The sequence below is a fragment of the Anguilla anguilla genome, chromosome 2 (genome assembly GCF_013347855.1).
Source record: "Anguilla anguilla isolate fAngAng1 chromosome 2, fAngAng1.pri, whole genome shotgun sequence".
NCBI lineage: Eukaryota > Metazoa > Chordata > Actinopteri > Anguilliformes > Anguillidae > Anguilla > Anguilla anguilla.
Genome location: NC_049202.1, coordinates 45,962,968 through 45,989,035, shown reverse-complemented (window position 1 = coordinate 45,989,035; position 26,068 = coordinate 45,962,968). Strand labels below are relative to the sequence as shown.

Below are 26,068 nucleotides of genomic sequence, written 5' to 3'. Positions count from 1 at the left end.
AAAGTTACTAAGTCTTTTTTCATGTGGTGTTTCCGATAGTTTGTCCCTATACATGCACACACGTGCACAAGCACACACACACACATTTATTTATTGTTATTTGGGACAGGACAGAGGGAAGAAAGCAGGTGATTTCTTATGATGTGTGATAAAATAAGACTCACAAACCAGCTAATGAGGACACAAACCAGGTTTACCTGGTGTTTGTAGTCAGGGTGGCCAGGGATGCGTAACAAAAGCAAAAACCTAGCTCAGTTTAGAGTATAACTACACATTTTACACAGCCCTCTCAAAAACTGGCCATTTGGTTCCCAGTGTTAACAGACAATTCAAATAACAGACCAAAAACAGGTTCTAGTAAACAAGCCCCACCGTAATTTAGTTGGTGACTCCCACAATGTCCAAAATGGGGAGCAAGTCAAAACATTCTGTATCCAAAATCACTTCTTCAATCACCAACACAATGCACTGCTCACTCCCTGAATTCTTCCCAAGCTTGCAGCACCTCACAAGTAGCATTTGTACTCGTGAGCCAATCAAGGCTGTGATTGATTGACTGCCTTTACATTAATGCTTTCTGGCTAACTGGAAAATGCAGAGTGGTTCCAGACAACCAGGGAATGGAGCCAAATGAATGGAGGGAAGGGAGTTCAAAGGAACATAGTGTACTACAACCACACCCGCTTTGATTCGCACCAACCCAACCCCACACCCCCAACCCTGCATATGACATGCAAAGACAGTCTTTCCTGGACAGGATGTGTTACATAGTGGCAGGAAATTCAGTTCCTGGACGGGCAGTGTGCAAACAGGTTTTTGCTTGAACTGGCTTAATTATCTTGTTAGCTGCTTATACAAATGCTGGTGCACTTTTAGGTTAGATCACAGTAAAGGGTTTTACAGGGACATAAAAAATAGTTCAGCTGACCTTTTTTTTCCCTTAAGATGAAATGTGACAAAAATTTTGCAGCATGTGATTAGTTGAGGCTGATTAAATAATTAATAATTCAGATACCGCCTACCCTGCCCACCCCTGGTATAACAGTTCCCTATATTATTACATTAAATACACAAACAGAAACCACTAAGTTACAACTGTATTGAGGTTGTGGGTTTCACCCAAAGTAACTTTAAAGAACATTCCTAAAGAAGGATACACTGCATTTTTGTCTTTAAAATAGTGAGGTATATGCCCGGAATACATAAAAATAATTTATTCAGACATTATGCTATGGCCGGTTGAAATATTATTCAAGCAGAGTTAAAACATATTTATATAGCATACGTATACATATTTTTGTTACTTTTTTTAACCAATACCTACTAAATCACAATATAAATGATAGTGGGGAGAAAAAAAAAAACTTGTCTGCTGTTTGTAATCAGTCTGTCAGTCGGATACTGTTTTGGTGAGTGGGCGAATGAACTTGGGCGTTGTACAGATATTTCTTCATAGCTAGCTATTGTTCACACATTTGACACATTGGTTTAAGTGTTGCACCAGGTCAATAATAACCACAGATGTAGAACGGCAGGAAATAACATGTAAACGCATAGCTATAACTTATAATATTAAATATGTGATTTTACTTCTTGCAATGTTACTGCAATGTCTAATTCTTTGATATTACTGCTTAGTTATTCCAGAAACCCTGCTAAGCTGGTCATCATGAAGGACAGGTTTGACGCAATGTATGCAGTTCTTGGCCATTTCCTCCTAGTTTGCATAATATTCATGGTTCTCAACTTAAAGTGGGAAAACAAACATAAATGCACTCCAGGAACCATTTTGCCATTTCCTGGTGGAACAGAGGCTTTAGAGCAGTTCACTGTCCTTCTCATTGTTGTTGAAAGATAGCTTGTCGGCCAATGAAAGGCTGCCTGTAGAACTTTACACTGATACCTGGCAGGTGAGTGGCAGACTGCTGGGTTTGGGTATGTGGCCTTGGGGCAGTTAAAGCAGTACGGCTGCAGACTTGTTCCTTGTGTGCTGGGTTGACTGCCTCTTCTGGTGAGCCCTCCAGTGGGTTAACTGTTGGGGGAAGAGGATTTTGTAGGCAAGTGGTTCGCGGAAGCATCAGGCGTCCCTACAGGACACGGACAGGATTCTGCACAACAAAGCTTATTGCCTCATCGCACTTCTCCTTATGTCACACCTGCTCTGTCTGGAAAAAAAGAGTTGTATATTCCAAGGACACTCATTTCACTTTTAAAAGTTATTTTCTTTATGCAAATATGAACAAACACAAATGTTTGTTTGCAGTTGTTCCAGGATTTGCAGATATCTCCAATTGGTTACTTTTATCTCCAGACAAAATGAGGGTAACTGAAATGTGGAAAGCAAGATGGAGCTATTACAGAATAGCACTGTCTGAAAAGATTTCATATTCACCAGCATGGTCACTTCACTAATTAGGCCTAACTCTAAATACTGTCTTTCTATCCTCAGAATAACAGTTCTTGCAATCTAATCTACAGTTAATAAAATGTAATTGATTTATATAATCACTGATATGATTGGCAATATTTTTATCATCACATATCAGTTTTTTAGACACAAGATTTTTCCATCAGATATTGACGTCTGATTCAGAAATCTGTCTGTCCTGGTTCAGTTGATATCTCAGTGCTAATCCAGTGTTTATACTGTACGTATAGTAGGGATGATGCCAAACACAAATATCCTATTTGTAAATGTATAATGTATTAGGCAACACTCGAATAATGCATTCTCCTTGAAGTTTTCTCCTCCCCAATTTGCCCAATATTATTCGGATTTGGATCTTTCTTCCTATTCTTAGTGATTTGCTCAAAAGTCAGCATGAAGTTTCTCAATTCAACACACACACACACCTGCAGAGAGACAGTGAGTGAGAGTTTCATTTAACACTAGATAGGCTAGAGCAACGCCATCACGCTTTGGGGACTTTAAAATTACTCCAACGCTGTAAATGCTACAGCCACCGCCTTCCACAACTTTCCTAAATATTTGAGCTTAAACTAACTGTGTTTTTAAAATAAAAATCTACTCAGTCAAGAACTACAGGCAGTTTGTGCCATTTTCTTCACAACCCCCAGACAAAAGACAATAGGTGCTTGAACCCAGGTGCACACGTGTGCCGTCTACTCCAACATGCTGTTCAGCAACTGAATAACCAGCCCTTTGATACGAGTTTCCCAATCAAGCGCTATCAAAACTTACTTTGCACATATCACAAAATTCATTCACTGCAATCGTCTGATTAAACTGATAAACCATTTTGGTGGGGTTGAATATTTGTTTACTCTGTACATATAGAAATGTTAGGCTTAGAACTCTGTGGAGATAAAACCAGACATATTTTCAGGTTTTCTTTGAAAAAACCAAATAAACTGAATAGAGCAGCCACAGGACAACTGCGGAAATGTAACCGATTTGTGTGCGTGGGGTCCCAGCAAACCACGAAAGCTGCGTTGTCTGTAGGATTGATAATAGGAGAACGATGGTGCATAGGTTATGTAAATGCGCACTCCAAGGAAAAGTGAGGGAGAAATGTGCTGATGACCAAAGAAATAACTTTTTTTTAAAGTTGCACTTTGTATTTCTTTTACTACTTCTCATTCAATTTCAATTTTGTGTTTTGTCCTCCACATTTTAGCACTTTTCTCTGTGTTTCTGTAATATGTCTTGAGACCATTTTCCTTAGCCTATATTTAAAAAATGCAGTAATTTATAAATACAAATGTTGATTTTTTTTCCTTCTTTTTATTTCAGACCCATCTAAAAACAGCTTCATAGCAGATTTTGCAACTCAAATTGATTTAGTTTTGTCCTGAGTTTCAAGAAAATAGTTTTGCAATTTATGATTCATTAATCTTTACACTTCTGAAGCTGCTGGCACCTCATGTGCAGGAGTTACAAAACACAACTTAGGGAAATTTCAGTAAGAGCATAATAGCTAAAGATCTACTCCACCCAGGGAAGCTTTCCAATGTTTTATTTAATTTATCCAAGCTTATGCAAACGAAATGTATAGGTAAAGCGGGGCTTCAACAAAGAGGGGAGGAAAAAAGTGTTAAACAACAAAACACGTTAGCCTTATGTGACCAGTTACGGCTTTGCTGGTTGTTTTCACTTGGAACGAAATCGCATCAACAAGCTTTCTTTTCCCTCCCCTTTATTCTGAATAGGCTTCACCTGAGCGCAGTAGACTTGTTTTATTCCTTCACAATTCGCAGGCATTCCTGAAAATACACAACCCGGTCAGAAATGGATGTACTGTTCGCCAAGTTACACATTCTAAACTGTGTGTGCTGTACATGCGTGCATCACGTTCTCAATGCATGTTACCCACCGCTAGCCACCGTAGCTATCCCAAGTTTAATCACTTCACTCACGAAATTAACTTCACCGTAAGACTCAAATACACAAATATATTACATTAGTTACTAGGCATACACAACAACACTTTCATAACTTAGTTAATTGTGGTAATAAATTACTTTTCTTACCTGAAAATACATAACACAACAAACTCCTGCTGTTCGCAAAATAGCACATTCTGTTGTACACGCCAGGACCCCTAGGTGGTGCCCGGTGGCCGCCTGCCCATGAACTCATATGCAATGCCTGTAATAATAAATGTGCCTGAACCAATACTGAATAATAAAATATCAGTATGCCTGAATACAAATGTAACACAATGATTATAACAAATAAATTACATGGTGGGTATCCTGTTTCCCAATACAATAACTCATGGTCCCCACATGTGTCTGTCTACGTGGAACGTATCTATCGTTTTTACATGTTACCTCGTTTCCGGACCTTGTGGCTGCTTCCGTGGGTCTTCCTATCTGAAAGGTATGATGTGATGTGTAGCCATGTAGCCTTGCTCCTTCATTTTAAGGTTAGCCATCCGTGGTATCATTGTTATAACTCATATGTATTTGTAGCTTCCTAGCGTATGGGAAATTACTGGATAGTGCTGTGAACCAGCTCATTAGCCGTGCATAGAGAGATCGGTAAGATCGGGCGAGTGTTCACTGCGTCTGACTAATAGGACCAGATAAGTCTTCACTAATCAAGGTGTGGGGGGCCTTAATGTTAGGCTCCCCTCCAGAGCCTAGCATCGCTGTGGAGGGGACGTTTTAGCATAATGGTGAGCTCCTTCACTGTTTGCATGCCTGAGTGTCAAACTGCACCAAACCACGATTTTAACACTATTTCGCTGTGTTCCACATAAGGTGGAGCGTGTAGTGGTAAGTAAATTCACGGGTGGGTAGCCATTTTAGGTATCCCACCGAGTCGCTGCTAGGCTCGGTTGTTAGCGCCTTCGGTTTTTTTAAAATTATTTTTTATTTTTTTAATGGAATAATAAATAAAAGCTTTGTATTACCGCTTACATCATTTTACGGTGTTTGTGTCCAGTGGTGTTTAACGTCTTTTAAAATGTATAAAATATATATTTGCTTTGGAACCATTTTCTTTGGAACCTGTCCAACGAACCGTGGCACCTGTGGCGTAATCTGACCTTTCCTTTATCCTTCTTTATCACTTGCCACACTTATATTCTGTAGTTTTTTATTTATTTAGGAGTTCGTAGCATACAGTAGTTCATTATGAAGGTGAGGAACAATTTTTTGAATTATAAAAAAAATGTCAGCTTATAATTGACTTCACTGTCTCTTCGGTAGGGGTGGTGGTTGAGTTCATGCAGTTCGTACTCTGCAGTTCATAGTAAGTTTGATTTATTGTTCATGGTTCGTCAGACACAGATTCAAAAGGTTACCTGTTGTTGAACTGCATTATTATTAATGTCATTGTAAAACCATAACTTTAATGCTTTAATATCTCAACGATACCAGTGCCGGTGATTATAATGGAAAAAATAAGGGATTTTTGGAATTTTATACAGCTTTGGGTTATACTCCACACACTTCTGGTTTTTATACAAATACAAATAATTTTTTGGTTGAACCAATACAGATACAAATACAAATAGTGGCATCTCCCCCCACGCTTAAAGTATAGCATTTAAGTAAAGTGGTAGTTACATTCTATACAATAGACAGTCAATGCAACAGAGCTGTAGAGGAGGGTAATGCTGTCTTTTTCATTAGCACTAATTAAATGTTCCTGGTTCCTACACTTTGTGTGGGCAAAGAGACACACATGTAGGATCGCAGCATAATTTAATTAATCAAAACATCATACTACAAACAAATCTTTCTCTCAAGAGATAGCAACTGTGCTGGAGGTCCACACCTCAGTGCCTAAAAATTTGACAATTGAATATAGTCATACTGTGGACATTTACCTTAATTTTTGATTAAATGTTTTCAAATGGTTTCAAATACAGACAGCTTAGTTTATTCTGAGGTACTGCACCAAGGTAGTGATGAACTCAATAACCGTTCTCACTTCCCAACAGATTTCCTCATGATGTTCATCCATCAGCATTTATACCTATCCCATCTTACAACCATTCATCAACTTGCTTTATTAATGCCAGTTTCTATTCAAAGATGATCAAATTTATCATCACTGAATTATGAATGAAGCACATAGCTATTTGCGGGCTTTATCAAAGTTGCTCAGATACTTTGCTCTGCAGGGCACCTTCAGAATATTTTAAGCAATTTTTAAGATATTTTCTTTTCGTAAGTGCTGAGTGTTAATTTGTATTTACAAGATTTATGTGTTAATACTTGCATTTGACCCCAGAATACATATTACATGGATGACATACAAAAGATCTGGTGTTAATAGTGTATATAAGCACATTATTAAAGCTGTTCTATGTAAACCCAACATGCTCATATTAAGTCCACCAAATGCAGGAAAGTACAATGTAGGATAATTATGTTTTGATTTATCTAGCATATGGTTAATAAAATAAGCGTTTTCAGATATGAGATGCGTAAAACTGTTACAGTTTGTGTTCATGCATGCTAGCAGCATGTTCTCTTAATCAGGAGGGCACAACTAGAAACCTCTCTGCACTATCTGTGCATTTTGAAGTGGACAGGCAATCATGAACGTTACAAAGTAGTCAGGACGAAAGTTAGGCTATATATAATTCCTAAACAATCTTGTGTAACTTTTGTCCTGACTATTTACTGTAAGACGTTTGTGGTTTGCTTTCTACTTCAAAGTGCGGAGAGGTTTCAAGTCAGGATAAAATTTACACATAATTGCTAAAGAATGATAAGTGTTAGTAACTTATGCCATTAGTGTTTGTATGTACCATGAGGTGTGATGGATATATGAATAATATATTATTTTAAAATATCAAGATTTACCCTCTTAATTTCATGTTAAAAATGTGTCCTTGTGCAAGAATTGTCCAAAAATTTTAATCTAAACAACACCTCTTCAACAAAGTTTTGGTACATTTTAAAAATGCTCGCAATGATTTTGAATGTGGAGTATGGTTTGTAGATATGTGGTGGGGGGGAACTGACACACAATGTGGAAAAGGTTCAAGGGGGTATAGATTTTCAATAGTGTCTATATTTGGTCTTTACAATATTTTTTTACAAATTATATAAATATGGTGCAAGAAATGTAATGTGCTGAAATATATTTTAATAGTTTTTCTATCAATAGTTCTTGTGGTGGGGCTATTAGGAAGACCTATTGGCTAAACTTATATATTGAACTTCATCTGGACTTCATTTTAAACTCAATCTGGACTTTTTTAACAGTTGAGATGAAGAAATATAATAAATCCAGACTGAGCTTAAAATCTCACTCCCAGTGAGGGCTAGACAGGAGATTGAACTGGCTTTATTAATAGTGTGAGGGGTGTGCATTATAGCTAGTGGGGAAAAAGTTATTGTTTTGATGTTTTCAGGACTAATCTTGCTTACTACCTACTCTGTAGAAACAAGCTGTCAAACACATGACATAAAAGCTTTTATGATTTTATTTCTGACAGGGCAATTTCTTCTAGAACACAGACTGAAAACCAGGATCTGTAATATTACTATCCATTTCAAACATTCCCCAGTTTTTGCTGCTGAGCAATACTCTTTTATTTCAAACACTCACTATGTGCTTTTAACCCTGAGTATAAAGTGAAGTCTAAGCAGTACAACCCTGGCAAAACATCTTTCCTTAGAGCAACCCAGGAATAGATTTAGCATTCCACCCTTCAGCCCCAGGGCAAAGGATCAGAATAAGTCTGAAACCTCATCGGCACCAATTTTCCACTGTGGCACAATGGCCTCTGAGCCTGGCTTGCTTTGAACTTAACTGTATCTGCTTAGCATTGATCTCAGCTCCAGTGTCCAAACAGACCGAGCAGGGGGTGATATGTTTTTACCGCTTTTTAATGTTTTTCCTTCCTACCACAGCTTGAAATGTAACGTGACTGCATTTGAAGAATTAAGCACAACGGGGGGTGGGGGGAGTGCTGGTGGGAGTGGGGCTACCCTATAGGTTGGCAAGGACCGTCCTGCCCTTGACGCTCTGACTCCAGTCAGCCTGCTGAAACATCGCAGAAGCTGTCACTCATGCCGAGCACATCGCCTGCTCTACATTCTTTCAGATCAGAAAACCAATCAGATCTTTTTTATATCACACATCAGAAGAGATTAAATTCTAACACTTAACACGCTGTTTATTACCCCGAGACTTTTTAAAAACAGGGCACTGGGTGACAAGTGAGAATCTGGGAATTCACTTCCAAGACCACTTATTGTACTGCAGGGTTACTCATGCCTTGTTCTGGAGGGCTGCAGTATCTGAAGGGTTTTGCAGTAGCCAGGCACTTAATCACCTTCATTCAATCAATGTCCTGTTGGATTTTAAAACAGCATTGGCAATGGAAAGCTGGAAATCCTGGAGTGGATTGCAGGCCCTCTAGGTCAGGAAATGAGCAGCCTTGGTATAAGAGGCATTGGCCCTCTAGAAGAACCTGACTGTGAGGGATGCTTATCTCTACAGGGTATTATTGTACATCATTTCCAGTTCCATCTACTTGAACTCCGGAAGTGAGGAAAACATTTATTGGTGAATTTACTCTGCTGGCATGCTTTCTGCATGAGCTTTTATACCCTGTGTGGTTGTAAATATTAGTTAAGAGATTTTCTCATTTTATTTTAGCATTTTATAATGAATAGAAATGGGCAAGGGTCTGCGACTGGGACAACCACAAATAGAAAACTTTTTCTAAATATGAAGGAATTACTTCAAATGTGTCATCTTTAGAAAGGGTCTTATATTCATTTAAAAGCTACTACATAGTTACACACATTAGCTGTCAGACACCAAAACTTAATCTCTGACTATTTTTGAGAGTGTTCTCCTTTCTCCTATTGGTGATAATTGTAAGTGCTGCGATGACTCCAGAAGAAAAATGAATCATTGCTCTCTTATAGCAGATGCCAAATCTAGCACTGCTTCAATTCAGATAACATGAAAGGAGAGAAATTAATGTTTTCTACCTTTAGCAAATACCATACCTGGGAACACAGCATTCATTTTCAAGCTTGGCAGCAAGCCTGGTGCACCATGGGATCCTCGGATTAAACTGGCAGACATTTAAACAATCCTCTTACCTGTTAAGACACCCATTGGCATCCAGCATGTTGGAAATAATGCTGCAAATAATGATATTCTAATTGACATTTTTGTTTTGTAGTTAAATCATTAAATTAAAAGGGCAAATCATTGAAAATTTAACAAATAATAATGATAATGTATTTTTGGATGCAAATGATGATAACATCCCTCAGATACCTTTGTCTCTTCATGTATTTTTCCCAAGGTTAAAGCACCAAGCAAGAGTCGTAATAATGTTGTATATATAGTCAAATGCATTTACATAATAGATATTCACAAGTACTTGTGAATATGTATTATGTACATCTATACACGTAGAAGGCCCTCCAATTCGTGCCTTCCTTCGGTACAATATGTTAATGGAGGAGGAGTTAAGTTTGTGTTTAAAGTAGTGGAAGATGGATCCATGCATCTCTCTCACTGTGCCTGGTGCATTGGCAGAGGCAGACACCACTTCCGTGCATGACACTAAGAGCTGCCCACGCTGCAGTGGTGGTGGTGCAAGGTGATTCTCAGCCCATGAAGAAGAGAGAACAACATGCTCTCACATGGGATAAATAAAAAAACAATTCCTAGCTTGGTCTCCCACCTCATCACAGCTTTTTTCCTTTCAATGTCTTAACCACATTTAACCTCTCTCTCTCTCTCTCTCTCTCTCTCTCTCACACGCACACCCACATATGCGTGCACACACAGAAACTAGTGTAACTTTGCTTGTGGGAAACAGACTATAATTTTTTTTTGTTTTTGAGAAAGAGAAGACACACATACAGTTAAAGACTTCAGTGCCAAATGCAAATGGGCTGAGCTGTTAATTTAAGGAAGTTTTATCCTTTGAAGTCTTCAGGGTATTGAGAGTTATGTTAACATTACTGAGTGATCAGAGTATAAATGTGTTCTTTGAAAAGAAGCAATCCAAAGAACTGTATTCTATTACTATAATAAATGACTTAAATCGGATAACAAAAGATAAAACATTGTCTATTGTAAGTTAAATTACTTTCCATCCAAAAAACTAAGCACTTCTGAACTGCTTCAGCAAAAAAATCATTTAGTTTTGGGGTTTAAAGACATTCTGGGTGCATCAGAATTCACATCCACCCTCCACTTTGTGCAGACAGACGTTCTTTCTGATGAACCACGGCATGCTGGCGTCTGCCTGCCTCAGTTGTAATTACCTCCCCCCCCCCCACAGCTGTCCCTAAAAAATACCTACTGTCTTGCCATTATGCTAGCCTTTTGCCCCATTTCCAGGTTCACTAAGCACTATTACACTGCTTCCAGGGTTTCCCCCTTCCATGTTCATCCACATTACTGATGTGCTTTAGTCATTGCTTTTGTTTTTAAAGGTGGGTCATAAAGTTGGAATTGTCTGCTGCGAACACCTCCAACTGAGCTTCAAGCTTAATCAAAATTCAATTTTTCTATTAATGTCACTCTGACAATTCCTGTGAGCAGTTCAGGTTGAATAAGCCCTGTGCTTTAAGATAAAAAATTGGGTCATGATTTCCTAGTCAGTAAACTTTTTGAGATTTTCTTTTTAGCAAGTAATTATTCATCAATCATTACATTGTAGACTGAGGGGTAAACTCATTGGAACCTTTACATATAGCCAGAAATAATGACCTGGGGAAAAATGTGTTGCTTGATTGAATTGTTTATTGAAAAATGGGCAGCTCTATTGAACTGAATTTAATGGACTGCATTGCCATAGGGCCCAAATTTAACAGTAAAATTTCTAGACCATTATTTTACTGTAACTGATGAAACAAGTAGGTCCCACATGCGTGAGCTACTGAAACGACACATAAAAGTCCAATGATCCTAAAAAATCCTAATCATGCATTTTATATTAACATTAACTTGTACTTGAGCTGCACATAAAAGCAACACAGAGACCCATTTATACCTTCTGGGTTGAAACAGCGAACAGTCCTCTCACTTTGCATCTAAAAACCCTCATGATGACCCTGCTCCCAGTCTCTATTTAAATCTTGCTGAGGGTTCAAAGGCATTGCAGTAGATATTGACAGGTGTTTAATTGTAGATGGCAGATGTCATATATGAAAGAAACAGGCATTCCTTATGGGGCTGTTCTTATCAGGAAACACAGCTGCAAGGGCTGTAGAGTTCCTAGTCTATTTACGAAAACCCAGAAGGCTTGTGAGCAGTGGAGGTCTTAAGGGATGGAACTCATGAACATGCATAGGACCCCATCCATCAAGGGGCTCATGTAAGTGACCAAAATAAATGACACCTCCTCCATCTTAGGGGAGCATGCGGTCAAGGCTCACATATTTTTGGAAGTCAAAATGTCCCCAGAGGCCCCTGTTTTGAGCTGAGGAGGGGAAATGTTTGTACTGTAATGAGGTGTAGTGACTACAAACTGAATGCAATATTGATTTAAACAGATATACTAACAACATTTTTTGTAAAGGATGGCACACATCCCTTTATAGAAAAGCAATGGACCATTTTAACAGATACTGTATAACACGAAACAGAATGGAAGAGCAATGAATGATACAAATCATATACGTAGACTTGCCTTTGGGTCAAATAATTCTTGATTCCTATTGACAATAGTTGTTGGTAAATAGCACTGTGTTAGCTTGGAGCTCTTCAAACAGGTGGATTATGTTTTAATTGAATTCCAGATATACTTCACCCTCAATCCATTCTAGTGCTTCTGAGGTCAACTGGCCCCCAATCCACCACAGCATTTGAAGTATGGCAGGTGAAGCTACACATTCTGTGCTTGCATACAGTTTATAGTTCTTTATGTGAAAGCTAGTTTGAAAAGTAAAGAAATATATGAACTGGAAAATAGGAAATGATTATGTATCTGCATTGTCTTGTATTTGACCACTGATGAGATTTTCTGTCTTTACTGATGATTAGGGGAGAGCGGGGCAAAATCTAACGTGGTAAAATGTAACACAGGCTTTTTAGGTAGATGCATCGAGTTTGAACTATGTATTTCAGGTTAAACATGCAGAATTACCTTCTCTTTGCCTCCAACGAATGATGGGAGAGTTCAATAAATGTTTCAGGAGACATTGCCAAAAGTCTGTTTTGGCTATATGCATTAACTTTTCACTTTTGACAGAGATCAGTATAGAAAAAATCTTCTTTAAAAAAACTTTAGGAGGAGGGAGAAACTGCACCACAGGTATAGCAACAGTTACAGTAAACAGGCCTACTTTAATTGAAATTGATTTAAATAATTGTGTTCATTCTGATTAAAATCTAATCATTCTGACAGCATGAATGTTTTTCTGTAACTGAGACCATTACTGCAAAGCTTGTTTTAGTTTGGGTTCCTTTTGCATTCTATTCATTCTTTCTTGCCTATACAACTTTATGCATAAAGTTTCGCACAGATTTCATTTTCATCATGGCCAAAGTAAAAATAAACAAATAAAATTGCCCTAACACAAAATATAAATACATAAATAAAGTGCAAACAAAAAATGTGAACTCTGTGCAGCAAAATTGATCTCTCAATAGTTACAATATAATTTAATACAGTACAAACAATTCCCCCAGGCATGTACATGGAGTTGACCACCATAAATAAATCTTCAACCTGTGGGAAACACTGAGTTACATCACATGTAATTAGGAACGAGGTGTAGTTTGACAAAAAATAAAAGTACTCAAATCTGCTTAGAATACAGCAGCTGCTTAAATTAGTATCTCTCTATTCATAGTTTGTAAATGAACGCCAGGGAACGTACAATTGGAAAAATAACAAGATGACCAAGTTCACTTGTAAAAGAGAAATGCAAGAAAAAAATACAGCGAGCAATGTGAAGTGGGTCATTACCGCTTGCACTTGTGCTTTCCCGTGAACCACTTGCTGAGACTGTCTTTTCGTAATTTCAATTCATCAAATGTTTATGTGAATGCACTGTTATTTCAGTAAGGAACAAAAGGTTCTCCAATAGATTTTCATTTTCTCCCTCAATAAAATGAAACAAACTCCATAAACGGATATTAAGAGCAAGACATTTAGTGTGTTGCATTTTTATTGGATTAGGAGTTATTATTGGATTTGTGGGTATCTTTATTCAGGTCAGCTTAAAAACGCTTACCACCTAAAGCTCATAGTCTGTAAACATACTTATTCAGGTCTTTGCCTGAGGTACCTTGCCCAAGGCTGCAATATCATTTGCAATTGCAGAATTCAAACCCACAATCTTGAGTAAGACATCTGCCTTTCATGTGGAGGATCCAGAGGGTAGACAGAAGTGACAGACTCCCTGGATTTGTAGAGACGTCAAATATAACCAGTCTGACTGTATGGCAATCAGCCAACCCATTTTACCAGCTTTAACATCCTCATCTTCTGTGTATGCAGGAGTCAAAACAGTATTTATCATCAGCTTGCACTGCCAAGTAAAGGGCCTACTGTATGTTTCATTTTGAATGAGATTGTCCATACGTAAAGTATACCCAATTCTTCTTCTTTTTAATTCTACTACTACTAATGCTGTCACTCCTACTACTACTACTACTGCTACTACTAACAACAACAACAATAACAGTCATGATAATAATAATAATAATAATAATAATAATGAAAAGAGGAAGAACTACACGGGTGATTGCTCATGTCACAGACACTGTTCCTCGGCAGTTGCCAGGTGATGAAATTTCACGAGTTCCAAATTGAGTTTCCCAGTGATTGGCTACATCCACTTGCACTTATCAGCCATTCCATCATATACCATGCCCACTTGCACTGATTTCCACCAACCTTTTTGGTTTTTTGACTAATATATGTCTGTGATCATATGTACATATTTTTGGTTCATTTGGTCATAGCATCCCCTATTGCCCAATTTGAAAAAAGTTGGGGAGCCAACCCTTAATGTAATGCCGGAGTCGATGCCATCGGGCGCCATTGAACTTTAAAATGAAAATACTTCAACACTTCAACTGCAATACCCTCCTCCTGCTACACTTTTTCCTAAATAGCTGGGCTGGGCATTGTTCGAATTCTAATTACGTGAAGTTGAAGACAGAAGCAGCAAATGCTCTTTGTATTTCTTTAACTACTTTCTCCATTTTGTGTTTTGCTTGTTTTGCTCATTTTAGCGCTTTTCTCAATGTGCCTATAATATGCCTTGGCACATTTTCCCTTACCTATACAACAAAACCAGTGTAAATTAGAAATAAAAATGTTGAAATAGATGCAGTCGTGTCCTTTATTTCAAGAAAATAGTTTGCACATTGATGTTTCTAATCTTTATTAAATTAGGTCTACATTTATAGTTAACCTAAACCTGAAAACAACTTATCAGCTCGAAAAAACCTTATGCACTCAGTATAATACATCATGTATAACACTGAGCACCTACTGCATAGGTAGCACCTACCTACCTACAGTATCGTACATCAGGTTTCATGATAATCACCAAAACTGTTACACCATTCTGACTAACACTGATATAGGCCATTTTTAAAGTTCATTGGTCAATGATGGCCATGTCGTTTTTTCGATTGTGCCAGTTTATACGAAGTATGTGCATCTTGGTGCAACAATTTGGTCCACAAATGAAAGAGCTATAGACAAAAAATAAAAAAAAAACAGGATCTTTAAATAGGATCTGTCCTAAATGGGAGCATCTATCTGTTTATGCAGATGTTCACTCTTCCTCAGAAGTAGCAACAGTTTAGCATCTGAAAAAATATACTAGGCTATATTTTTAACTAACATTAGCCTGCTAACCCAGCTGTCAAAATGAGCTAACTACTGACTGGCAGATAGCAGAATATCTAATCACGATCTAATAGCAATTGCAATTTACATCACATAATGGGCAAGCCCACTAGTAATCAAAATAACTGACTAAATACTCTGCAAAGTAGAAAATAATCAGTAATATTTGTTTGTGGTGCCATCTTGTTTTTTTTGCATTCAACCAAAGCTAAGTTAAATGAAGATGCCCCACTTGCTCCCAACATACACCCCACCCCCCTTTCAATTCCCTATCAAATCTTTGGGGGAGATTGTCCAAAGCAAGTGAGAAATCTTAATTACCGTATCATTCTTGGTTGGATCAGATTACATTATATGGCTGTGCCTATGTCATTACCTTTATTTTCGCATATTGTGATCAGTACAACATCCAAAAAAGTACTTTAAAAGGAAGTCCATTACAATGTTTACTATAATCAGAATACATAATTTGTAACAATGTTTGCTAACATTCTCAAGCCATTTACCCTGGGTTATATTTGCCAAATTATCCATGGAAATCAGAAGTGTCTGCCAATAAAATAAATGCCTTATATCACCATAAAAAGCCACCTTTACTACAGTGGGGTAAAACAATTCTGAGCAGAGTTAAACTACCTTAGTGTTATAATCATATAAAACAATATTCTTCCATATAAATGCAATTCTAAAGCAGAGGTCCATTCCAAAGGCTCAGAGCATGATAGAGGAGCCAAAGTACAATTTAAAGAACAGCATTTGTACTGGCGCCCAGGAGGTGGTGAGTGACTCAGCAGTCTTGACTTCCCTGAAAAAATACTGTTTGAAGATAGTGCTTCAGTGTTTCAGCTGTGTGAAACCACACAATTTATTTGGCTCAAGAGCCTGATCATATCTTTGACCTTATATCTTATTCTTAAACTTAAACTTAAATAAATGAAGATGTTCCAGGAAAATGATCCAGGTTTTAAAGCTGTCTGTTACTACATAATACTGTTTTATATCTTAGGAGGGAATAATCTGGAGCGTTTTCAGCTCAGTTCAAAACTGAATACTGGGTCTTCCTCTTAGACTAACCTCACTATTATTGTTACATATGGCAACTCACAAACAAATAAAGCAGGCAGAGTACAACACAGTACAAACCATTTTTTTGTCAACCTGATACCATAATTGGATGCCCTGATGTTGTTGGCAACTTCTATTTTAGGATGGCATTGTTGCACATTTTCTCTGCTGCCTTGATGGCAATTTGAATTTCAAAGAGTCAACAAGGTGCAGTCATTTCTCAGACAAACAAGCATTCCATTCGGATCTAACTTCTTTGCCTTTTCTGTTTTACCCAAGTACTTGTAAAGATGCAGAAACTGCAGTCACTGAGCACTGACTGATGCCCAAAGATGCATTGTGACGATGAACAGTAATGTACACATAAGGAACTAAAAAGTTCCAATATCAGCATTATAATTTTCAATAGGCCTTTTCCTTTTTTTGCTGGCTGGTGTGTTGTTAATGCTGTTTATCTACAAAGGAAAAATGTTACCATGAAAAAGCAAAATGTTCATATTATAATGCAGCAATATGGAAAAAATATTGTTATATTGTTATAGTTGTTATAGCCTCCCTCACATTTTTCATATGCTTATTAAAGAGGCTTAATGATGTAAAATAAGAGAAAATAACAGAAAAGCTATAATTAAAACAGGAAAACTATTGTTATCAGAACAATAATTTTTATGGGCTAGTAATTTCTTTAAGCAAAAACAAATATAGAATAGCTTCAGCATGCAGCCTTTAAAACTGAAAAACTGAAAACAAAACAATGCTTTGTTGATAAATAATGGTATCTATTTTGATAAGCTAGAAGATGATGTTCATTGGTTCAAATTAAGGGCAAATAACTACCTTACAAAATGTGTGCTGTGAAAAAGTATTTTCCCCCTTCCTGATTTATTATTGCATATTTTTCACACTGAATGGTTTCAGATCTTTAGACAGAATATCATATTAAACAAAGAAAACATGGATTAGCACAAAACACATTTTTTACATTATTATTGAATTTGTTTAATTGAAAAACGAATCAAAAAACCCACATCATCTATATTAAAAGTAATTGAGCATCATTTAAATGCCACATCATATCTAAGCATTGCTGCTGATCATGTGCAATTCAATGACCACATTCTACCCCTTTTCAAATGGATACTTCCAGAAGGATAATGCACGCTGTTACAAAGCACACATCATCTCAAGCTGGTTCCATGAACATGACAGTGACTTCAGTTTACTCCAATGACCTACACTGCCACTGTATGTCTGCCTAGTGCAGCACCTTTGGGATTAGATGGAGGTTCGCAGAATGAATATGAGACCAATAAGGAACGGTGCTATACACCCACTGATAATATCACATATATGGCATAACCCAGCTCTGTTTCCAGGTGCACCCCACCTCTGGTCCTGAGAATATCAACATTCACTAGCCACGCTCAGTGCGTCCACACTCCATGCCACCCATGCACCGTGCAACATTGTTTCCAGAAAATCAGTGCCAAGCACCAGGAAAGTTTGTACAGGTTTGATTGCCTTGCTCAGGTCTGTTTAGGTCTGTTTGAGGTTGACTGGTGGACTGCAAAAAGCAACAGCAGTTGACAGCATGTTTCAGAGAACAAGATAGAGAACAAGAGCAAGCTTGTCTGCAGTTTCCAAACTAAAAAGAGGATGTTACAATGAGGAGCAAGACAAAAAATGAATTAGGATTTCCATAACAGAAGATATATATATTTTTTTATTTATTATCAAACATTGATTCGGTAATAAAAATTAAAAGCAGATTTAAAAAATCAGTCAGTCATACACTATGAATGACTACTATCAAGTCACTGTCAAAAAATTGGCACTGTCAAAAAAAAACAAAAACCACATTTTATCCAGCTTTCCAGAGTGAAAAGGGTTAAGAAACAAACCAGCACTCAAAAACAGAATGAAAATGCTTACTTTCTGCTTTCAGGAAAAGACATCCCAGATGGCCCTATCAAAGGTGTTGAAGCTGTTAATAATACAAATGTTATATATAATGATACGCCAGACAGCTTTCCTTTAATGTTCATACTATAAGCCTTTCAAAGCAATATTAAATATTGAAGATACTTTCTGTTCCAATAGTTGCATGCAACCATGTCGAATGTCTGCAATAACCGAGGTAGCCAAATGTTTTCTGTTTTCTAGAACTTTCATTGACACTTTAATCATGACATTACCCTGGCTAGGCAGCTCATTTCATCATTTATTATTGTATTTTCCATTCATTACTGTCAATGTCTGACACAAACAGTGTCAACATAACCTTCATCAAGTCTACATTTGTTCTGATAAATTCAAAATAATAATAACAATAATAATAATCGCTGCATGCAGCAAAGAGCCAAGCACAGCTGTAGCCATCGAATAAATAGCTACAATCTGTGAAAAAATTACATACATGTGTTTGAACAATATTTAAAACTCCACAATCCATTAATTAGAAGCAGGAATAGCATAAGTCACAAAGCAACCATGTACAGTAATTTCAGACTAGAAACCAAAAATATAGATAGCGTGTTGTCTTTAAGCGAAAGCGCTCAATGTTTGGTTATTTTAGTGCCTATTATATAGACAGCAATGCATTTAGAGAACATTTAAGTGGTTAAATTGTCAACATTGCAAAGGTTTTATGCAGCATTTGACCATCATAAATATAGAGGGTTTGACGGGTTTGAATTGAAGATGAATTGAGTTTAGACTATGGACACTGCTTTTTAATGTTCAGGAACATAAAATTTTTAGCTCCCTAAAAATCTGACCAAATTAGGAATCACATATAACGCAACATTTTAAGGACTCTGAAAAGCTGGTGTTCATTTATTAAATATGCGATGGCTTATTTAAAGGCACTCTAATGTGGACAAATGCTCTCCTTAACCATGGCAAGATGTCATCACTAATAGAAAGAGAGAATGAACAACTGAGAATCGCTCCTTATTTCAGCGGAATGAGGCAAAAATAATTAAGTGATGCAGATTTATGAACAAAAATAATCACATTGGAAATGAAAGACCTGGAGCCAAAATCTCATGCCCTGTGAGTAATGGTGAACAGTGACTTCATTGTCTGGCCTGTTCCTGTAAGAGCAATGTCCAAGGTACAACTGTAACCAGTGAGTCATGTTCAATTGCTCACCCACAAACAACGAAAGAAGAAAATACAAAATTGAAACAATGCTTTTCTGTAATTATTTTTCATTTCCTTTGAGGCATGTAGAAGTCACGGCACATATAATATATACTTTTCCTCTATCACCAAGCAAAGCTTTCTGAAACAGAAAACATGTAAATGATGTGAATGTACATATGTACTGGAGACTCACATTTCCTACAGGGGACAAAAACACTTATATAGAACATTTTTTAATAGCTATAGCTGTAACTACAGCTATAACTGTACAATTGTATAAAACTCTAATTGTAGCACTCAAGTCCTGATTGATAGCTACTGTTTAGAAAATGAGTCAAACCATACCTCTTGGATTTAATTAACCCTTTAGAGTGAGGAGTTTTACAAAAATAATGCCACACATTCATGAATCATATTGGCCATGCTCATAATTATTTACCAGTATATCTAATATGTAAATTAAATTAAGAGCTGATCACATACTCACAAAAATCATGTCATACATGCTTGAAATACTGAGAGCAGCAATCCATCTTTTTTTTTTCAAGATCTGAAAAGCAGTGAGCAATAGTGTCCATCTACTACAGAGATAGACAGATAATTTTTCCAACTTAAAATGAATGTTTGTAGAAAATACACAGACACTAATTTCAAGCTGGGGAAATGACCTGTCCATCTCTATAGGAGATGGGGAATAATGTCTAAAGAAGCCATATTAATGTTATTCATGTTATTTTAATACACATAAACAGACAATTCAGGTTGAAGGGATTTTAAATCTCCCCTCTCCCCATAACTTAATGTTGACAGAGATATTCGAATGGGCTTAATTATATAAATATTTTATATGAGAGTATTAACACATCATAGCTCTAAATTGAAAGATTAATAGTGATGAATAAAGGATAAGCACACATTTGTGGACAGGATGGGGTGTTTCTGTGCACATCATAAATAAGGGAAGAAGGAACATGCAATATTTATGGGTTGGATTTACAGTTATAGCTGGAGGATACAAGGTTACCATTTTGATGAAGTGATATCTCAATCGAAGGGGGTCCCACTGCAGTGCTGGTAATCTGGAGTCTACAGTTGTCATAGGAATTAACATTTAATGGCTTCAAGAAATTGAATATTTTAAGGTTAACATATCACAAAGAAACATCGTTAGTTGATTTTATAACAATAATTACTTTGATGCATTTTAAACAGCTTGATGGACCTGGAGAACATTCAACCTCAAGGCTACTGCAAAATGTCCAATGTAAATTATCCTGGAAACTCGAGCACAAATACACACATTTGATGACCCACAGGAGATGACCCTTTATTGACTTCACCTGTTAAATCTACGTCATTGATTGTACTGTAGATAATGTGGAGGAGAATGCTGTTTCAGTCACTGGCCTGCTGTTGGCCGGATCATTTGGGTGGTGGACCATTCCTGATCCACATGGGAAAATTTTTAAAAGTGGAAACCCAGCAACCCTACATCTACTACCATCCTCCATTAAAAAGTGTCCATCTACCCTCTGAAAGGCACATATATACAATCCATGTCTCAGTTACCCCAAGGCTTAAAAATCCTTCTTCAGCCTGTCTCATTCCCATTATCTACACTGAAGTAGATTTAACAGGTGAAATCAAGAAGGGACCATAGCTTTCACCTATACTCACCTGGTCAGTCATGGAAAGAGTCGGTGCTCACAAAGTTTTTTACACTCAGTGCATGTATAAACGTAGGTCATAAGAATAGTTAAATATTACTAAGATATAAATACAATATTTACCACCAAGTTTTACAAGGGAGCTGACTGGATGCCAGAAAATGCTAGCAAATAAGCTAGGGATTCTAACAAAAGGATTCTGCTCTACCTTCTCCGGTCCCCGAGTTTCAGTTGTCAATAGCTCTGGAGAGAACTCTCTCACTTGTGCCCGCTTACGAACATAATCTCTCTTGCCTCATGACCTGCATCAGATAGTTTCAAATGTGACTGATGATCATTACATCATTAATGTTTTTTTGTTGTTGTTTATTTAGACTTGAATGACTGCTGAGCCATGAAGTGATAATTGAAATAGAACTGTAAAGAAGCATTAGACGTCATAGCCACGAAGTATGGTTATTATACCATGGCTATTAAGCAATCAGATTGCAAGATTTGCCCTAGCCATTATATAATTAGAAATAGATAAACAAGAATATCGTGCAGTTCCTGAGTTTAATTCTATCTCACTATAAGATGTGAGTGATGTTTTCTCTCATTTTATTGGAGGGATGTATTGTGATTACAAGGTTCTGGCCCTGAAAATAAATGGCTTGAATACAAAGTGTGACTGATGTCCTCTTTGACCAGTTATCATTTCCTACTCTGCCACAACTAAAAACTGCTTCTATACTTTTTCCACTAAATATTTCAGTGTAGTCCATATCTGCACATCTGCGTTCCTGTATTTTACTGCATAAACAAAGCAAGTGCCCCAACAAATTCATTACAGCATTTTCATTGGCAGTATTTATATTTTCTTCTAATCCAATGAGTACACAGGTGTACCTATGATGACATAATGTAGCATGCAGTGTTATCTCAGACATTGGCTTTTCAAGGTCGCAGTACAAGGTGAGCAGGGAGTTTCAGTGAGATGTGCTGGCTGCATTCCTAAGGCACATTACAGGGCTCAACTCCTTTGTTTTCCTTACAATAGCAGCATTAAATAGGCTCATGAGCTGTGTCCCCTTCATTTTTCCAGAGTTTTCCTTTTTTATTATTTCCTAGAATAGAACATATATAATATATGGGTCCCCTGGATTGAAAAATTGGATAATTTTTCTGATCAGTGCATTAGAATGAGTAGGTGTGTTACGCAAAATACCTGGAAATTATAATTTACCAATGTAAATGGTAGGTATGGCATTTGGAAACTGCCATGCACAACTGTGAAATCCCACTAAAATAAGCTATGGTCCCATAATATTTGACAATTCATCCAAGTCGCTCGCCTTGTTAGGTTTTAGACATAAATGGTGTGTGTGGTGTACACACACACACAGACACACAGACACACACACATCATTGAAAAGTGGTCATATGTACCTAAAGTTTTCTTTCATGGCAGGAAATCACTGCAGTAAAAGTGGACAACATTAAGCGCTTGATATACAGTGCCCTCCAAAAGTATGGTAGTGACGTGTTATTTTTGCAATATACTGAAGGCATTTGGATTTGAGATCAAAATCAGTTAATACTGAGATAAAAATACAATCTGCTTTTATTCCGTGGTATTTGCATGCATATATATTCCACCATTTTACAGAAACAGCTGTTTTCAGTTGGATCTCCCCAAGTTCATCCGATAACTTAATTTTGCACAGCTGAAAACGGGGGTGAAAACTATGTTTTAAGTGAAATTTGGGCATTTGCCGAAAAGTCTGGAAATTAAATTTATCAGCCCTAATGCCAACATCAACCTGCTCTCCATCATGGTGTATCAGCACAGATCTATGACAACTGCTACAGCCCTGCATATGCCCACTGTACATGTACTCACCACTGGGCAGATTTAGCAAACGAAAACATTTCACTTAAAACAGTTTTTGTGATTAATTTCTTTTTTTCTTTTTTTTTGCTCTGGGAGGTTAATTAATAAGGTATTTTCATGCATATAACGTTCACTGAAAATAATGACCATATGAAATTCAGAACATCATCCGAAAACAAGCATTAAATTGTACGGCTGTGTATCAAATGTTTAATTCATATTTTCTGTGACGCTGAACTGCATACTGTATTTACATTCTGTATAGCTCGACAGGTGTGGGAAATATCTCTCTAAAACATGCTGTGCCTATGAGCCCACATTAAATACCACGTGACACAAAGTCCCCATCTAACACTCCCCAACCCACTTTCCACAAGTAATCAAGCACACATGAGAAACTTTGCATTTTGCATTTACAAAGTCATTTGCTTTCATGGATCCAATGTAATGGAATTCCCCATTAATAAGAAAAACTGAATACTTTTTATGTTCTTTACAAAAACATGCTCCTATGTTACAAAAAACACAATGGAGAACTCACAGTGACAAACCACCACCATGCTCTGTGTAATGAACTACTTTTTTTCGAATGATAATCCATTGTTATTTATAATACAGATGCAATACAGTTGTGTGTGTTACTAAATAGAATATCTGGGGACACAATGTAGATGGCCTCAGAGAGCAGCAGTCCTCTAACCGTGTCATGCCCTGAATTTTATTGTCCCTCCTGTGCCACGAGCCAGGCATGTTTTTTTGTTTGCTTTTCTCGGGCACTTGGACTGCAATGCGCTGCTTTCCCAAATGGAGCCGCATGCCCGTCTCCCACTCACTCTCCATCATCTCAGTAGGCCTGATTTGGAGTCAGTTTGAAAGAGACAAGCCAAGGATTGATGGGCATGGCAAATGGGCAAAACGCTTACCCTTTTAAGTAGGCCGTCCCTGGGAGGAAGGGCTGAGGCATTTCGGCATTGGAGTGTGAGGGAGGGAACATTACGGCTGTCAGTTATCCACCTGCTCGGCAGACACCTGCCCTCAGTCTTGGCCGAAGCCAGTCCACCAGCTCTCTCTGACATTTCAATTCGGTGAATGTCAGTCTGCACACCCTGGAATAAAATCAGCCCGACAGCATGCCTCAGCAGCACAGAGCTGTGTGTTTCCCCACATAGCGTATTCACAAGCCTTCATATATCCGGCAACACAATGGATGGCTTCCTCTTGAAGTTATGCTGCCAGCAAATTCAAAACCACCTGGCAGTGTTTATTAACTTAACTTCAAAAAAATCTTTGTTATCTTTCTGGTGTGTGTGTGTGTGTGTGGGGGGGGGGGGGGGTTGGAGCTGGGGGAACATGGGTTATAGATATGAAAAAAAAAAAGAAAAGAACTGGAGTCTGAACAAAAAACAGAAAACTATTAAGAAATACAAAACATAGTCACATACTTTTCAACTTTACACATCTTCCTGAAAAATGATATAATGGCAAAATTGCTCTCAAAACAATAATTTTACTGAAACATACATATAATATTGTGTGTGTATATATATATATACATATATATATATATATGACATAAGTGACATATCTGTGACTTTAAAGGGAACTGTGATTCAGAAGGAAAAAAATACCTTGGCCTGGTTCACTATGTTCATGGCTCTACGAGTGATTATTCCTGCCCTTGGGTAGTCTAAAATGTTGGCTTGGAGGACGATCACTGTTATTAAGAATACATGTAGCCTTGCATAACACTTTTCTGCTTCATTGGTTCAGAGACATAACATTACTTTGTAACTAGTTTCTTTGCTCAGTTTTGTTCAACCTGTTTTTGGACCTTGTATTCATCAGACACACTGAAAATATAACAATTCGACAGTAGCCTGGTATGGCCTCAAATGATGTCTCTATTTTCATAGAGCTATTGGTCATATTTTATATCTAAAGCAATAATAATTATAGTACAATGTAATAATAAACAATGAATTGGTCAATTGGCAAATGGCAAGACTTTAATTTATCAGTATCCAGTGTTTTGCATACCACTAAGTATGTGCAGGAATGATAAACCAGGCTGACTTTGACCGACTTCAAAAAGCCAGTTAGCTCTTTCATGAGAAACACATACTGTAGAAGCCTAATGGCTTCCCTTTGTTAAAAGGTAAAGATCTGCTGTAAGATCGCATATGTGAGCAGACTGCCCAAAGAGACTTTATATTCATCAGCACATTTCTGTTTTGATGGCTGTGTTTTATGGCTTAAAGGAAATTTGACAATTTCTATTCCAAAAAGAAGATTCAATCTAGGCTATGTTATAAATTCAAGGATGGATGCACACCCATTGACTTTTAATAGTCTCTCTGTTGCTCCAGGTCCTTTCTCTGTACAGTGGAAGGGCATGACCAGCATACTGCCGACCAGCCTCCCCAATGCAGTCACACACACTGTTTCTATGGAAGGTGTTTTGATTTACTCTGACTTACTGTCACCTTGAGGTCACAAGGTCATGGGACCAATACACAACTGGGACCTGTCCAGGAAGATATACAGTTGCATTGTGAGCCATCCACTAATTCCAGTGATCTCATGGGTCACACAGGAATCTACAGGCTACCTAAAGCAGTTACTCTATATACTCCTTGCTCAGTACAGGAAGGATAATAGACTTTATTTTTTTAAAAAAAGGTTTTGCAATAGAGAAGAATAATTAAGTCACCCTAAGTGTCTGTATTATCCCAAAAGGCTGTACAGACTGTCTTAGTTCATTTAGATGAATTGGATAAACTAGGGCCACTAGATTAGAAAATACAGAAACTCTTGAATACGAAATAGGTTTGTGTGGTCAGGTACTTTCACACACAATGTCCTGCCAGAGACATTTTTACATTTTAAAAATGTGTCTTAGCAAAATCATACGATCAAGAGTCATTTTAAAGAAAGAGTAGTACACAATTGGCAATTGTATTTTTGGTACAGAGAAGCATTTTCAATGCTGCATATGAGAATTAGAAAAAAGTTAAGAATTTATAAAAGAATTTTGAATT

At 37.3% G+C, this 26,068-nt stretch overlaps 1 protein-coding gene across 2 annotated transcripts in view; it reads right to left on the bottom strand.

The window, feature by feature from the left end:
* LOC118217269 (protein ELFN1-like) overlaps positions 1–5,288 on the bottom strand; it is a 146,808-nt gene extending 141,520 nt beyond the window's left edge. For both annotated transcript variants that reach the window (XM_035399136.1, XM_035399145.1), the window contains exons 1-3: positions 4,795–5,288; positions 4,492–4,609; positions 1,904–2,032 (exon numbers count right to left, since the gene is read on the bottom strand). The gene's annotated coding sequence lies outside the window, so the exon portion shown is untranslated. The remainder of the gene's footprint in view (positions 1–1,903; positions 2,033–4,491; positions 4,610–4,794) is intronic.
* Between the last annotated feature and the right edge of the window lie 20,780 nt (positions 5,289–26,068).